The sequence below is a fragment of the Lissotriton helveticus genome, chromosome 10 (assembly GCF_964261635.1).
Source record: "Lissotriton helveticus chromosome 10, aLisHel1.1, whole genome shotgun sequence".
In the NCBI taxonomy this organism is placed as follows: Eukaryota; Metazoa; Chordata; class Amphibia; order Caudata; family Salamandridae; genus Lissotriton; species Lissotriton helveticus.
Window position 1 is genome coordinate 614,588,014 of NC_136071.1, and position 17,666 is coordinate 614,605,679.

The 17,666-nt window shown below is 45.2% G+C and overlaps 1 protein-coding gene across 1 annotated transcript in view; it reads right to left on the reverse strand.

Moving 5' to 3' along the window:
• RMI2 (RecQ mediated genome instability 2) overlaps window positions 1–13,642 on the reverse strand; it is a 71,944-nt gene extending 58,302 nt beyond the window's left edge. Inside the window, exon 1 of the mRNA XM_078663152.1 lies at window positions 13,490–13,642. The gene's annotated coding sequence lies outside the window, so the exon portion shown is untranslated. The remainder of the gene's footprint in view (window positions 1–13,489) is intronic.
• Window positions 13,643–17,666: the final 4,024 nt, after the last annotated feature.

Below are 17,666 nucleotides of genomic sequence, written 5' to 3' on the forward strand. Positions count from 1 at the left end.
GTGACCGGCAAAACAATAACAAGCTCAGCAGCAAAATAAATAAAAAAACGGTTTACTCAAATGATGCCCATTTTGTCTGTGCAAAAGAAAGTGTCAAGGGGGTGCAGATATTTCTTCTTGCCTCTATAAACGTATGTTCAGAATATTGAGGTAGCCTATATATAAGCGAACATTATTTAAAGTATGATATACTGGCAGAATGCTGGGGGTATAGCTGCCAAGGTTTCAGGTTGCCATGTGTAACATTTCCACAATTTTAGTGTAATTATGAGTGACATTTCAACGACTATGAGAGACACTTTCTTGAGAGCAAAATTAAGCAATGAAGACAAACAACACATATAAATATCAGAAATAACACCACAAACACTGTTCGGGTAGAAACACGTCAGTCTTTTGAATACACTTTTAAATAAACTACTATGGCAACTATATCTCAGAATGCAAGCTTTCCTCTGTGCGTGATCACAATGCAGAGCGGTTTACATTTTTATAGTGGGACATGCTCCCAGTACATGCACCAACCCTGACAGGTGGTTGCGATCAGTAGAATTTTCGGTCCTATAATATATATCTCTCTGTGACTTTTGATCCCACTCGCTCTCTCCATCTTTTTACCCCGCTCTCTATCGCTCTCTCTTTATCCCTCTCTCACGCTCTCTCTATACCTCTCCTCTCTATACTTTTATCCCTCTCCTCTCTCAAGCGCTCTCTATCCCTCTCCCCCCTTGCAAGCTCTCTTGCCCTATCCCTCTCTTCTCTGTCCTTTTGTCCCTCTTCTCTGACTCTTGTTATTCCTCTCCTATCCTCTGTCTCTTCTTATCCCTCTACTTTCACATTGACTATTTATATTCCTCTCCCCCTCTCACACGCCCTCTCTCTATCCCTCTACTCTGTCTATATCCCTCTCCCCCTTTTGCTCTCGCACCCTCTTTTTATCCCTCTCTTTATTCCACTCCTCTCTCTATATCCCTCTCCTATGTCTTGATCCCTCTCCCCTTCCCCTTTTGCTCTCTGCCCCTCTTTTTATCCCTCTTTATTCCTCTCCTCTCTCTCTCTATCTCTCTCCCCCTTCTCGCGAGCCCTCTCTCTATCCCTCTCCTTTCTCTCTTTATCCATCCACCCCACCCCCCTTTTTGCTGTTTATATAGCCTTTGATCCTTCCTCACTGCAGCCTCCTCTCTCTTTTGCACCCCCTCTATCCCGAGCATAGGCCTAGCGATAAAGGCGATGTGATGTCTGAATGCACCAGTGAGGTGTTCGGGACATCACTCGCCCTAACTGCCACGTCAGGATATTACTCGCTTTATTTTAAGACCCGTGGAACATAATTGTATCCCTAACAAAAGGACATTTATAGGAACCTCTGCAGCGTCAGGATATTACTCGCTTTATTTTAAGACCCGTGGAATACAATTGTATCCCTAACAAAAGGACATTTATAGGAACGTCTGCAGCAGATTGATATTATTTCCAAGACAACGCTTTACTTTAATTCCCAGAAGAATATTCTTTTCTTTTAAGCAATTGACTGAATTTGCCAATGAACTGAGGGCGCGAGAGGGGCTATTGTGGATGGGCGGTGGCTGCGGTGCTTAGTGGCGACATACTATTGCAGAATTTTACAGTGAATTGCCACGCTATCACTTGAAATTAGTCACACTTATAACCCGACTGGCCTATTCTCATGATGTCATCATATGTTAGCATATAAAATAAAGAGCCTTCAGAGTATTTCGCTGGTGCTTTTAATTGTCAGTGAAACCAACGTTTATAATAAACTGTCACATTCATTGCAATATTGCACCAAGTTGCTCTGTTTGTTTTGATCTCCATAAAGGACGCCTTGCTAGTACAGATGGACCCTATCTTTTTGTCATGGTCCGATCACCTGGCCGTTCCATTTGAGCTAGCCTGTCCGCTCATCCAATCGTCCAAAAACTTTCCGAGCAAAAAGGAATGCCGCAGGAATTTTAAGAATATCTCCAACAGCTCCTTTACCCCGTGGACATATAATCTGTCCCTACCTCAAGGGGGAAGTGTCTCTACAGCAGTCTTACATTTTGAAAAGACAGTGACTGAGGCACTGGATGATTTAGCCCCGATCCAACTATGCTACCGAGCCAGAAAAAGCCCTCTGCCCCCTGGTTTTCGGAACATCTTAGACTCCTCAGACAAGAAGTGAGGAGGCGGGAGCATCTATGGCACTCGGGCTGGGACCTAAAGGATAAGGAAGCACATAAGACTCTGCTGAGGAAATATAAGGCTGAAATCATAAAGGCCAAACAAGAGCATTTTACGGCCCTGACTACCTCACTGACTTCTCCTAAAGAGCTCTTCAAAGTAGTGGAATCCTTTATAACCCTCCAAACCCCAGATCCTGTAGTAGCATCCCAAGAGCTGTGCAATAATATTGCCTCCTTCTTTCAGTCAAAAATCTTAGACATTTACTCTACCTTGGAGCTGCAAAAATCTCTCATTAGTGGGTCTCCTGCTCTGGGAACTATGGACCTTGCCCCGGCTGAAACACTCCCTTTGGGAACCTTAGATTCTTTTCCCCCTCTTTCTCTGGAGGACTTGGATGATCTCCTCAATAAAACCAAATCAGGTTCACCCCTGGATGTATGCCCGCTCAGGATCCTCAAACAGTGTAGGGATACTCTCCTGCCCCCCCTGGTCGACATAATGAATAGAGCCATGAGGGATGGCCTTTTCCCCACCCAATGGAAAAACGCGGTGGTAAAACCTTTACTTAAAAAGGCCTCTCTGGATCCTGCGGTTCTAAAAAACGTTAGGCCCATATCTCTGCTCCCTGCTCCAGCAAAGATGCTGGAAGCACATCTTAATAAACATCTTGCCGCATTTGTAGAGAGTTCGGGCTGTCTTGACTCCTCCCAACATGGTATCAGGAGGGAACACAGCACCGAGTCGGCCCTCACCATAGTGTTGGATAATATCCGCACGCGTGCTGATGGGGGCCAGACCACCCTCCTGATCCTTTTGGATCTGACGGCGGCCTTTGATACCCTCTCTCCCTCAGTGTTAACATCTCGGCTGAGGGAGGTCGGGGTTCAGGGTTCAGCCTTAGATCTACTCACCTCTTTCCTCAGTGATCGAGTGCAAAGAGTGAAGTTGGGGGAGTATCTATCTCCGTCCCTGCCCGTGCAATGTGGGGTTCCTCAGGGGTCGGCGCTTAGCCCGACCCTATTCAACATCTATGTGACCCCACTTGCCAGGCTTATTAGATCATATGGGATGGAGATAGTATCCTATGCGGATGACACCCAGATCCTTGTCTCTCTCTCCCAGTCAGGTGGCCCGACTGCCTCCAATTTTAGATCCTGTATGGAGGCAGTCGGACAATGGATGATTCACAATTCATTAAAACTGAATGGGGAGAAGACGGAGGTGATGGTGTTTGGAGGGAAAGATGACGTGTGGTCATCCTGTTGGTGGCCAGACTCATTAGGAGTTTGCCCCTCCCCTACCTCCTCTGCAAAAAATCTGGGGGTCATGATTGATCCTGCCCTCAACTTAGATAAACAGGTTAGTAGAACTATCTCTACTTGTTGGGGCATCATCCACATTCTGAGGTGAATCAGGCATTATCTCTCTCTAGAGGCAAGAAAACAGCTTGCAGTTGCCCTCATTGGTTCCCGGCTGGACTACTGCAATGCGCTGTATATGGGACTGAATAAGAGTCTATTACAGCGCTTGGAGGTAGTCCAGAACGCTGCTGCCAGGTTTGTGCTGGACCTCCCCAAGCGTGCCTCGGCCACAGCGGCCAGAAAACTGCTACACTGGCTCCCTGTTGAGGACCGTATCCATTTCAAGACCCTATGCATGACTTATAGGGCCCTTACCAAAAACAGTTCTACTGGTGTAGGATCTATCCTGTCCCGCTATATTCCCCCCAGGGACTTGCGTTCCTCTAGTACACTTCTCTTATCAGTCCCTCGAGTCAGAAGAGCTAAATGGGGTGGCAGAGCTTTTTCCACCCTGGCGCCCAAGGGGTGGAATGCCCTTCCACTGGAACTAAGATCCCTACCCACTCTTCAGGCATTTAGAAGCGCTCTGAAGACGCATCTCTTTGTGCAGGCCTACCTGTAACGGTGTCATGCCTATGTTAATGAAATGCTTTGTTAGGCGCCTTGATGCCTTCGGGTTATTGTCTGCGCGATATAAATTTTATTCAAATCAAATCAAACGCCATTTTTACATAGTTGTGAAAAATGTCACCTTGCCTTTAAACATCGTCATGAAAAATAAATGTTTGGGGGGCAAACCGCTACACACCTGCTCTTATCCCCGGCTTGCGCAATCTAACTTGCTGCTCCATCACGCTTCATAAATTTTGAGCTGGTGACCTCGGTAGCGCAGATGTGTTCATTCATCCACACCCGGTGGACAGTCTGCCGCCTTTATCGCCTAGGTTTAGCTGAGGTGCTCGCCTCCAATCCAAACGGGTCTCTTTCATACACTTGTCCGCTCCCTAATCGGATAATACTCTCATTTGATTCAGCCTTTCAAAGTGGGGGCTTCTCAGCGCATTATTTATTTAATTGTCTCCTCCTCTCCATTTCCCGTGCATCATAAAGTTTGGGTAAAGTAACCGGGCGCTCCCAACCACAGCAGCTGCGGTCCAACCCATATTTAACTGGGTGTGTAGTAGGTAAATTCCAGCAACGCTCTGCACTACCCACTTCTCTTGGGCCACCTTCCTTCCTCAGAGGCACATGCTTGAGTCTTTTTTTTTTTTTAATAAGGAGCGGTGTACTATCCATGTTATGAGAGTCGGATCTTTGGAATGGTTGAAGCAGGAAGGAATCATCTTACGACACTCAAATGTCCAATTCTATAGTCGCCAAACGTATAATCGCCAACAGCCATTAAAACCCTGGTATGCCTCCAGCCGCCCTCACCTCACTGGTCACGACTCAGGCGTACTTTTAATTGCGGTGCATGACTGACAAGTCACCAGCCCCACCCTGAAGACCTCGGAGACATCTGCGTGCCGCGCACCAATCTATACTACTATAATAAAGGAAGAACTTTCAGCCTTTGAGGCGGGTAAACTCGGGAACCACAGCGCCAATTCACACACCCGATACACTGTTGGAATCGTCAGGGTGTGTAGATGGTTATAGGCTATATAAATAAAAAAAAAAACGTTATTTAAAAAATGTTCAGTAAAAAAAAAAAAAGTAGTCCCTACGAAGTAGCGCCGGCCGCGACGTGCGTGCTCACGTCAGGAGCGGGGGGAGGAGCGGCGTCCAGGAGCGCGACGAGGAGCGGCGGACATGGCGCGGGGGAGGAGCGGTGACGTGAGGAGCAGTGGACAGGCCAGCGGCGGTGCGAGCAGCGGACACAGGGGACAGGCCAGCGGCGGTGCGAGCAGCGGACAGGCGGGAGGAGCGGCGGCTCAGGTAAGGGGACCCATGTCGGGGCAGGCGGGGGTCGGGGCAGGCGGGGGTCGGGCCGGGCGCGGGCCCGGGCTGCTGCACAATGTCGGGGAGGGCGGGGGTCGGGGAAGCCTGTTGCACCCGGACAAGGTCGGGACGGGCTGCTAGTTAATTAATGAAGAGGAGAGCCTCAGGGGCCAGGTTTGCGCACGCCATTTAATTAATGAAGACAAGAGGCTTGCTGGCTCCGCTGAGTGAGGGGGCCCCTGGAGCTCAGCCCCCCCCCCGCCCCCCCCCACAACGCAGGGGCTGCGAGGGCCTGTGTTACGCCCCCGCCACCTTGACAAGATCAATTATTCTGCCCCGGAGGTACAAAAGGCAGGGGCGCCACCAACCATTTCATCATCCATGCTGCAGACCACTAGTCCCGAGTCTTTTGTTCCACAGAAGCCTACCACTGGACTACAATAATGGCAAGCCTAGATCAGCAAGCAAATTCCCCATTTTCACAGACGTGTCGTATAATAGAGGAATACCACCACTCTACCCATCTAGGATTAGAAGAATTGACATCTACACTTCATATACTGACTAGGAATGTGGCTGGGATAAGAACTAAGGAGTCACTCCCCCACTGGATCGAATATATTGAATAATTCGATGTCTGCATCCTACAAGAAACTTGGGCAACCGCACCTGTCTTTATCCCTGGGTACGTCACGCTGTGCCAACCGGCAGTTACCAATAGACCAGGACGACCAGCAGGGGGGCTGATGACCTGGGTCAAGATGGACCTGCAATGCACCATTAAAGATATTAAGATCAATAGCCCCAACATACTTGCAACCACCCTCAGGGGCAGAAATGGCAGGATGATGGACATATACGTCTACGTTCATGGCGTTAAGGCAGGCAAAAGCTCACCAACCCTTTAAGCATAGGAAAACACCCTTGAGGGGAGAGAGTCGTCATCACCTCTAACAGTAGCAGGAGATTTTAATGCCACTGGACTCGGTAGATGTAACTAACAGCGACCAGATAGAGGTGGCGTGGCATGTCCCTCCCCTCGATTTACCACCGATCAGAAAATGGACACAAACTGCCTTGCAGCTACAGCATATAACCCTGGATAATGGGCTTAGGGCAGCTAATGGTCGCATCCATTCTGATAAGATGGGGGCCAATACCTTCAATAGAACTACCAATACAAGCCGGATCGACTATGTATTGATAGACGTGAGGCTGTGGCCGGAAGTGCTGGACATGGTGGTCGGGAAAACAATAGACAGCAACCATAACCAGCTTGAGCTTGCCATGACCTCACCCAACAATGGCAGTTCTGGCGCAATGCTCAAGTCCAAGGAACTATGCCCCACGAATGATTACAGACGACTAAAATACGCGCATGTAGCACTGGATACCAATATGACAGAAGCCATGAAGCAAACTTTCCTAGAAAACATTAATAAGCTCAAAAACAGAGCGAGCAGCAAGATGAGCTTGCAATGATCATGGGCATTCACACATCCTTTTTCACGCCGTTAGCTTCTTATTTTAACCGCCCGAGATCTCATTGTAAGAAGTCATCAACTAAGTCACAGCATTCCTGGTTTAATCAAAAGTGCAAGGAAGCACGGTCACATCTGGCAGATGAGATTAAATCCAAGAGCGTAATAAACATAAGATTAGCTAGGAGATCGAACAAAAAAGCCCAGACTGAAGCAAAAAAAAAAAAAGAGTGGGTCGAAGATAGATGGCTACAGATTTGCGACACCTGTCAAAGGAAAGATTCCTTTTTTTTCAAATAAATTGTTATTGTCAAGGAAAAGGCATTAAATACAATACTTATTGTTAGATAGAAACAAACAACCAGCCGATATGAACACAAAAAAGAAAACCATGAAGGAGAAGGTTTAACTATTACATACATTATCAATCGAGAATACATCCGTTAGAAATAAAGTTTTAAAAAAAAGGAAATTAGCCGGTTCATTTCATTTTTCTATTGTCATTCAAAAGATACGTCCACATATTGCAGTACATTTAATCACAGAGCGAGCCCCTCTCGTCCCAGACAATGAGAATTCCATATCATATATCTGTCTTACTAACAGCCACCAGTCCATCACAGTTGGAGGTTTTGTCGATATCCACACCCTGGCTATGGTTAATCTTGCTGCAACTAATAGGATAGTAAACAAGCTAATGCAGTTTAAATTTTTAGAGCTATATCCCATCATAACTTCAATGGTCGACAAAGGTATTTCTATCCCTAGTTTTTGATGCAGGACATCCCCAACCTTCTGCCAAAATATTGTTAATTCAGGGCATGTTAAAAACATATGCTTGATGTCAGCCGCGTATAGATTACATCTTGGACATTTTGTCCGCTCGCTATTGATGTTATTACCCGGTGACCATTTTACAATTCTATCCGGAGTATAATACAGAAGGCATATCATGCGATGTTGCTGCAGTCTTAAATTAATAGCATGTATGGCCTGGTCTATCCTGTGATTTGGTACCAGCCGTTACCGGTATCCACAACACCCCACTGCAGCGTTCTGCCAGTCTCCCGCAGTCGTCGGGTCTCCCACTGCTAAACCATTTATACACTCTAATTATCAGAGATGTTGATTCGACTGCATTGAGAAAACCCCATATCTCAGAACCATTTATATTTTTCCAATTTTAAATTTTTCAAAAAAAAATCTCGAATCTGGTAGTACTTAAAAAGCATAGACCCTGGTAGCTTATATTTTTTCTGTAAACTCTCCAATGAGACAAAGCCATTGCACTCATATACATCCCCAATACAATGAATTCCGCATCTAGCCCATTTTATACCAGCCAGATCATGGAATATCCCCGGGAATCCTGGATTCTGCCAAAGAGGTAGCTCACTGTGATAGCAGGAGATATTCTTGCTTAACAAAATCGAACGCCAAATATATACAGCATCGCATATAGTCTTAAATGTAACCCTTTTAAAATAGTTATGGTCGTTAAGTCTATACCAAAACATATGACTCTCAACACCCAAAATAAACTTGTGGCTAAAAATAGTGTTGGTTGGATTAATAAGGCTACGTAGGAGAGTGAAGCTAGCTGACCAAAAGTATGTTTTGAAATCTTGGAACTCTAACCGGCCTTGACTAAAAGAAAGTTTCAGCCGATCAATTGCTCGTCTTGCCTTTCTATATCCCCATATGAAGCTACCTAATATTCCATTCAGCTTTTCAAAAAATGCATTTGAGACGTAATGGAATGGAACGAAAAAGAAAGAAATGTAGGCAAAATCTTCATTTTAATAATATTAACTCTACCGATAATCCCAATAGGTAACTTATACAATTTTTTAAAAGACCTATTCGTCTCTTAATAGTGCATCATAATTTAGTGACAATATACTGTTGATTTGCGCTGCTATCCTGACCCCTAAGTAAGTAACAATTGGACAGGCTCCAGGTACTGGCATCAAAGGCTTATGGTTGAGAAGGACTTTTGCGTCTTATTGACGTTTAATTTATAGCCTGAAATTAGGCCAAACTGACCGGCTACCTCCGTTATCGTTTTCAACGCTTCTCCCGGTTCTGTTGAAAGAACAGCTATGTCGTCTGCATAAGCGACGACCTTCAGAGAACTCGCCCCTGACTTAAAATCACTTATTTGCATATCATTTTGCAGAACAGAAATAAATGTCTCTATATAAAGGGCAAATAAAGGTGAACAAGGGCATCCCTGGCGAGTACCACACAGGAATAGCTTCCTATCACTGAAAGGGCTCTGGGTAATTCAATTACCAATCACTTGTTTTAGTAGGGCTCCACTCTGTTTCACTTGTCCTCACAGATATGTGGGGTCCTAAAAAAAGAAGTGGGGGGACTCACCTAGTTAGGCAGTATGCAAATGACATCACAGCATGTAACATCACGGTACGTGACATCACACCTGGCGTCATAGGAATTGACATCATAGGAAGGGGCGTCACAAGCCACGACTTTAAAGGAAGTGGCATCATAGGAAGTGACATCAGATCTTAAGCCCTCACATATATGTTTAGCAGGTCTATCATGACTACATTTGAGCGCAATTCGGGTACACATGAACACCCTCCTGATTTAGGCAGAAGATTCACACTTTTGTAAGCCACACATAAAACAATTTTGTCTTTTGCCAGCGTAAAGCTTCCTTTACCCAAGGATTGAACAAACTCTCCAGCCAGCCTACTCGACCAGGCATAATATTCCACATAGACGTGATATCTTTAGCTACCTGCACTCTCCAGAGGTGAAAACACTCTCCTATGCAAAGTATTCTTACCCACCTGCACTCATTTTTAGAGATTGGGGCTTATTTTTTGCCAACAAGCCATGACCAAAAGCAAGAGAGAAAGACAAAGGGAAGAACAGAGAGAGATAGGAAAACGATGATGAATGCAGAAAAGGAGATGAAATAAGAACCTTGCAAGAATAAGCAATTTTAGGGTAGTGAAAGAAAAAATATATTGCAACCTTGGCATTCAGCAATAGGACCCTAAGAAAAAGTTTTGATGGATGCACAGGAACACACTAGTACCACCCATTTAATCCCTACCTGACGTAAGATAATGCAAGGCTGGGCAACGTGTGGTATTGTAAATCCAAATAGATTTTGTGTCAGGTTTGTGCCAGAAAAGTGATGTAACCCTGAGGCAAAATCTGGGCCTCAATTTATACATGTTTTTTTTTTTTAACTCTGCCACAAAGAAAATGGCAACAAGAAGAAAACTGACAGTATATCTGTTCTGGTTAATTCATTGCAAATACTTATTTTAACATATCTTATGGGGTTAAGGCACCTGTTGTAGAGATAGGTGTGTTCCCAGTAAATCGGAGTGAATAATAATTGTAAGATAACTCTGGAGGTTAATGTACTTGCTGGAAAGATCTGTGTCTTGTCTAGCCTCAGTTTCGACTCCAAGTAGCATAGAAGGTTAATGGAAAGCACATCTTGTAACATGCAGATGACCGATTTTATTTTATGTAGATAGGTAAGTGGGTTACTGCTTTGATCATAGAGAACCTCAGGTCACTCACAGTTGCATTGTAATTTTTCTAATACAGCACAGTGAGCTATGGAAGATGTGACTTCTACACCTTGTAACCCCCCTCCCCCCACTGTTGTATTTAACACATCCTATACAACAATTTACAAATGCATATGATTTATTGTATATGTAATATGCACGTGTGATGTAAAACGCTCCGACACTCTCCACCAGGGGCGCAACTAGGTCTTAATTTCGGGGGGGGGGGGGGCTAACATGGCAAATGAAGGGGCGTGGCTAATGTTAATCAATGGGGTGGGGCTAAAATGGCAGATAATCAGGATTGATTAATGCTCAGGTCAAGCGGAGAAAACATGCAACCCTAAAATTACCCCCTCGCACCCCAAAACCCATTACCACCCTGAACCCTGAAATCATCCCCCTAGAACCCCAAACCGCATACTCGCGCTGATCCCTAAAATTACACCCTTACCCCCCAAAACCCTTACCCACCCTGACCCCTAAAATTACCTCTGGCACCCCAAAACCCATACCCGCACTGAAGCGTAAAATTACCCCTGGCACCCCAAAACGCATACCCATGCTGAACATTAAATTCTCCCCTGGCACCCCAAAACCCATACCCACCCTGAACCCTAAAATTGCCCCCTGACACCCGAAATTCCACACCCACCCTGAAACCTAAAATGTCCCCCCCTCACACCCCAAAACCCATTACCACCCTAAACCCTAAAATGACCCCCTGGCACTCCAAAACCCCTACCCACCCTGAACCCTAAAATTGCCCCGACATCCAAAAACCCACATCCACCATGAACCCTAAAATTCCCCCCTCACATGCTAAAACCCATACCCACCCTGAACCCTACAATTAACTCCATAGCACCCCAAAACCCTTAACCACCCTAAACCATAAAATTACCCCTGGCACACCAACACCCATACCCACGCTGAACCCTAAAATTACCCCCTGGCACTCCAAATCCCATGCCCACCATGAACCCTAAAATTACCCCTGATTCCCCAAAACCCATACCCACCCTGAAGCGTAAAATTACCCCTGGCACACCAAAACCCACACCCACCCTGAACCCCTAAATTGCCCTCCTGGCCCCCAAAACTCATACCGATCCTGAACCCTAAAATGACCCCCTGGCACACCAAAACCCATTACTACCCTGAACCCTAAAATTACCCCTGGCACCCTAAGACCCATACCCACTCAGAACCCTAAAATTACCCCCAGGCACCCCAATCCGTAACCCACCCTGAACCCTAAAATTACTCCCTGGCACCCTAAAACCCACACCCACCCTGAACCCTAAAGTTACCCACTAGCACCCCAAAAAATGAACTCTGCAACCTTACACTGCATTTGCATATTCGGAGGGAACTCTCCTCTTTGACGTTGGGCTGATCAGCAGCACTGTGTCCTGCCCCTCCCGAAAATCTCACAGTGTGGACAGGTGCGGGCCAAAGGTTTCCTGGTTTCTCCTTACCAGGGCCTCCTCTGCTTCTGCTTGTGTTTTAGCGCCCTGGATGTGAATTCCCTACAAGTGCACAGACAGCAGGGGGAAAGGGATGTCCAGTGCAGGTGAAGGTTTTCCTTTTTAAATTAATTCCTGATGGTGTCATAGCCCAGGGTGTGATGTCTGTGCACTTGTATGGAATACACATCCACACAAGTGCACAGACAGCACACCCTGGGCTATGACACCAGCAGAAATTAATTTACAAAGGAAAAGCATCACCTGCACTGGCCGTCCCTGCTGTGTGCATCTTCCCACTCCCACCCCATGCTGAACACATCAAGTGATTAGGTGAAATCCCTGCCTTCAGGCAAGGCTATCACCTCAGTGCCAGTAAAGGAAAACAAGAGGTGGGGGCTGGGGGTTCCCTGAAACTGCTAAGAGGCTGGCTGGCTCGGGCTGCTGGGCCTCTCAAAAAGCACCATAAAAATGACTCTCTCAGCTCCGATGCGCAGTTATTTCAGTGCGTGTCAAATTAGCCCGGGCTGAAGAAGACGACGGGGGGGGGGGGGGGAGGGGGGGCTGAAGCCCGGTGAGCCCAATGGGTGTTGCGCGCCTGCTCTCCACTGGGATGAGCAGCGCTATACAAGAAAAAATAGTGGTACTTAAATTATTTCAACGCCTCCTCAGTGGTAGTAAGTGCTATATAAATTACATGTATTTAGTGTAAATACTGGGAATGACCAACACAACTGAGATTCTTACAGTGAAAGCATATCTTGTAAACAGTGACTGAACAAAGTGTAAAGCTGCCTGTGTAAAGTGCTGTAAGGTAGCCTTTGTTTCCCCTCTGCTGCATTTGAATCTAGGTGTGAGGCTCCTGACTGCTGCCAGCCAGGACTGAACAAAAGGAGGCCTGATGACCCCTCAAATTCGGCCTTTGTTTTGGGCCCTGCAGGAGTCTTAAATAAAAAAAAGCCATGTCCCCACCTGCAAGTTGCTGCTGATGAAAAGCAGACAACTTGCAGGCGCTGCTGCATGTGTCCGGGTGTTTGAAAAGGACACGGGACGAGTTCAGTACATTATTAAATGGGGCCCAACTTCTTGGCAGGGTGAAAAGCGTCCACCCTGTAAAAATAGTGTGTGGACGCCGTCCATTCGCGTGTACCCCCCGACTTGTGCCCTGTGTATACGGCGCTATGGTTATTTCAGTGCATTTAAAGTGAGAGGGTGACTTCATTGTATATCGACGCACGTGTTTGTAGTATTTGATCCCTCCCCTGGAGAAAGCCCCTTATTGACCACAGATTTTGCGTCTTCCTGCATTTGCCATCAGGCAAATGGCAGCGGGAAATAACTGCCAGGGATGTCATCGCTACAGTAATTAGTTGCTTAACTTTTAAAACTCCAACCACCTTTTACTAAGATAATGTTGTCAGGTATGGTTTCGTCCTCTTAACCACCAACACTGACTTTACCCTTTTTAAAGCTGACTTGACAGAATAGCTTTCTGCAGACCTACTGTTCCTAAATCTTTAAAATGTGCATAAAACGCTATACTCCCTTACCGTCATTCTGCTGTTGCTACTACTGTTACGATACGGACGCAGACAGTCACAGGACGTACAGGAGAACGTGAACGTGAAAGCGAACGCGGGAGATAACGGACTGACGTCACACGCCAAGACGTCCCTCGGCGTCTTGCAGCTCCCGCCCCCAGGTCCCTGGCTTCTAGTCCGAATTTCAATGTTCCACGACGGTTCACTACTGACGAACCTCAGGGGTTGAGGGTAGGACCGGAGTTGTACGTACTTTAGGAGCGGGCAAAGGAGAGTGTAGGCGAGGGCCGGTTTTGTCACCCAGCAGGCACGGAAGCGGCGTACGGCCGGTGCGGCGTGCTCCTCCTGGGGGACCCTGCACGCCGCACTCCTCGTTCAGTTGCCTTATCTGGTTAACGTTCCTGTATTTATTTATTTATTTATGCATTTTTATATAGCGCGGACTTTACCCGAAGGCGTCAGAGCGCTTCACAATTAGGAACAGAAATTAAACATAATGAGAAACATTACAAAAGAACAGATTGCAAAAACATAGGTTACTTACATAAGGTAGTGACAATTGTGAGCAAACAAAATACATGAGGTAGTAAAAACTGTGAGCAACCAAAAATACATGAGGTAGTAAAGGTAATAGTGATAATCGTGAGCAAACAAAATACTTGAGTAAAGATTGTGAGCAACCAAAATACATGAGGTAGTAAAGGTAATAGTGACAATCGTGAGCAACCAAAATACATGAGGTAGTCCAAAGTGCATAAGAGGAAATGAAAGTGACAAGTGTGCAGTTATAAGAGAATACAGAGTATAATTAGAGGTATAGTCCTGCAATAGGTGCTAGACACTCAGGCTCAGGAACAAGCGTTACGTGGGCAAGGTGGCACTTGTGCAAGTATCAAAGGTAAAGACATGTGAGAGGTAGCAGCCGTGTGTTGCAAGGGCAGAGTGGTGTGTGCATGTTACAAAAGGGCACCGAACACCACTGCACCGAACTGTACTGGGGACCCATTGTTGTTCCATATTAAATCTAGAAAATAATTGGATTACGTTTGTATAGGGTGCTTTGTACAGTGAAGTGTCACGTGTTTAGAGAAACACGAAGTATGGATATTGTCATATTATTACATAGTATATTACTACTTCACAAGTGACACTTCATACAGTCAAAGAAGCAGCACTGAGCATTATTCTGCCACTTTTTGTGATTGATTACCGCAGTGAGATTTTAAGTTAACTGGCAACTATTAAACCCTACGCCTGCTCACGTATAACTCTTAAACAAATCTAGAATGACATACTGAGAATTGCCAAACAAGCAAACAATCTTGTTTACTGAGCCACAAAGAATTTGTGTTCCTAAGCAATGTTTCTCCATGGATGTTGATTATTTATACCTTAACCGAAATCGATACAAATGTAAATAAACGCCATGAGTTATACCACAGTGTCTGGATTCTGCTCCAATTACGTCAATATTTACTCACATTTACCCTAAGTTTAGCACCACTGACCAAAACGTATGTTAGGGGCACCATGGATCTGATACATCATATTGAGGACCTTAATTTTGGCATATCTACTGATCTATGAGGGGAGCTGAGTTTTTTCAGGGAGGCAGCAGCCCTCTCTAAGCTGCTGACTGACATAGGATATCTCAAAAGCTTCGTAATGAGAGCATTAAAAGAGCATGGTATTGCTTGTCAAACATTTACTTTACTTAACAAAGCAAAAAATCCACAGATCCCCAGTACCACCATATTTAGCTCCTGGTCAAACGGTTAAAAAAATAATCAAGAAGCATTGGTCTATTATAAGAACATGGATACTGTGTGGGATGATTAGGTCCTATGTGGTAGTGGCGCTCACTTGTAAAGGTCTGTGTTTGACAGTACATGACTATTTGGTTATGGTGTTAAGGGAGGGTGTAATCATCCAGTACCCCTTGATAAAGATCCCTAAATATCCTTGACAAAATGCTAACAAGCACGAGCACACACACACACAGCCTCTTTATACACCTTAATGTTGCAAACAAATTATAGCAAACAATCAATAGTAATGTGAGGTTGTTGGTTTAATGTTCATTTCAGTTGCTCCAGCCAACACGTGTTTCGTCGCTATGGGAATAGGGCCTGCAACTTCCTCAGGGCTGTATCACTTTTGTAGACTGTGTTCTGCCTAAAGAACTTCCTGCCGGTTATACTTCCGTCTCGGCCGTATTTAGGCTGGGATAAGATTCAGATTTCCCGTTCCTGGGTATAATTTGACCTTAGAGTAGAAACACAAAACAATTCAGACATGTGGTATGCACCTTAGGACAGTATACTAACAGTAACTCTTCCAGTGAGATCTGTGGCATCTGGTCTCCTTGTAATTTTATCTACATTGGCCAAACACAGACAACAAGACAATCCATTATCCAGCACATGCAAGTATTCAATGCAAAACTGAAATCACCCCACTTTCTGCACACTATATTACCTACAGTCACACAGAAATGGAGTTATGATGGCAAGTCAGAACAAGCCAAACTACTACGGAGAGGGACAGTCTTCAGAGCCTACTAAACAGATGTTAGTGTTGTTGGGTCTGGAGATGTGATTTATTCAATATAGGTTTGAATACAATTGAAGAATGGAGTAAGATACTTTATAATTGCTTTCAACTACTAATAAATTATGAGCCTTTTTAGGGCAGTACAATTTCTACTGATTCTTTACGACTGTCTAATTTTGTGGGTACTTTCACCCAGACTTCACTTCACCATAGTGGCACATGATATTCAATTACCATACTGGCCCTGGTTTTTGCAGCACTTAGTCAGTTTGTACCCCTGCAGAAGGCAGCATCCCATTCATTGTTGTGTACAGAATGTGTTCAGCTGTTCGCCTTCTAGAGTCCTAGTTTACTGTTACTAGCGCCGAGACGCCCTCGGTATTTGTGCGCTCTATAAGTTTCATAAAATAAATAAATAAATTCCTTTTGTACTGGAATTACTTTGTCACCATTGAGAAGAGTAATTTTAAGTGCCATTCAGCTCTGTGTTCTTGCAGCACTATATCTACGCTATCTTTTACCCCTATTCCCTCTCCTTGTCATTATGCATAGACATCCTAGTGTATATCATGTGGTATGGATGGACGTTCTGTAGCTATCCCACAGATAACCGGACTGACACTGACTCCGTCTCCATGGTTTTTGCTGAACTGATTGCTTTTTTGAGCCGTGGTCTGTACTTCAGACCAGTTGGCTGTAACCGGGGATTACACCCCAATTCACTCATGCATGGCTTTCTTTGCTCCGTTGCTTTTTGGATTGTAAAGTGTACCCTCTCTTTTCTGGGTACTTCCCTGTATTTTCTTTTTCAAATACGATATTGTTATAATTGCGCTGCTATCTGTAAATTTGTAAAGCTCTCTGATACCCGCAAGGGTCATGTTCGCGCTATAAAAAACTGTTAAATAAAATGTTGTAATCTATAATCCATAGAGTAACCGCCCCATTGTGGTGGAAGGGGTGTGGTCGCCGCTTTCTGATAGTGAGGCTAGTGGGGTTTTGTTGACCTTTGTGGTCTCTGGTGTGGTGCTGGAGGCGTGTTGTGGACGTGAATGGTGAGTTGGCGCTGAAGAGTTTTACCAGAGTAAGAGGCCAACCTTTTGTATATTCTACAGTTGGGAAGGGGAAGTCCGAACAGGAAGTCCTGAAAGGAATGTGAAATAGCAGATGCTAAGGGGGGTTGTTAGAGGAGTTATCCCAAATTGAATCTTCCCTCGGAAAACAAGATGTGTCAAGCCACTATGGTATTAGTGTGGGGGAAAATCATCTAGACCTAACACAAGAAAAGGTATTTTTTTCAATCTTTAAAAAAGTAAAAAATGGAAGAAGTTAGAACCCGTCAGCAACCAAGGCAGGAAAAAGTGAAAAGGGAAAATTCATAGGTTGGAAAAGAAGAGAGCAAGGAGGATTAGATTCCCAGCTGTGGTATCACAAGAAGGGGCCTTTGTTGGGCAACCAGTTGCAGTAGAAGGTATCAAGGATGCGCAGGTTGGGTTAATGCCCTCAGCGGAGCTCCCCAGTCCACATGATGGGGTGCAGGCGATAGGTGATCCATGTGCTGAATTGGAACAGTTATGCCTGGAAAGAAGGGTACAAGGGCAATATAAGGCCAGTTCCCTTTTAAATGTGGAAG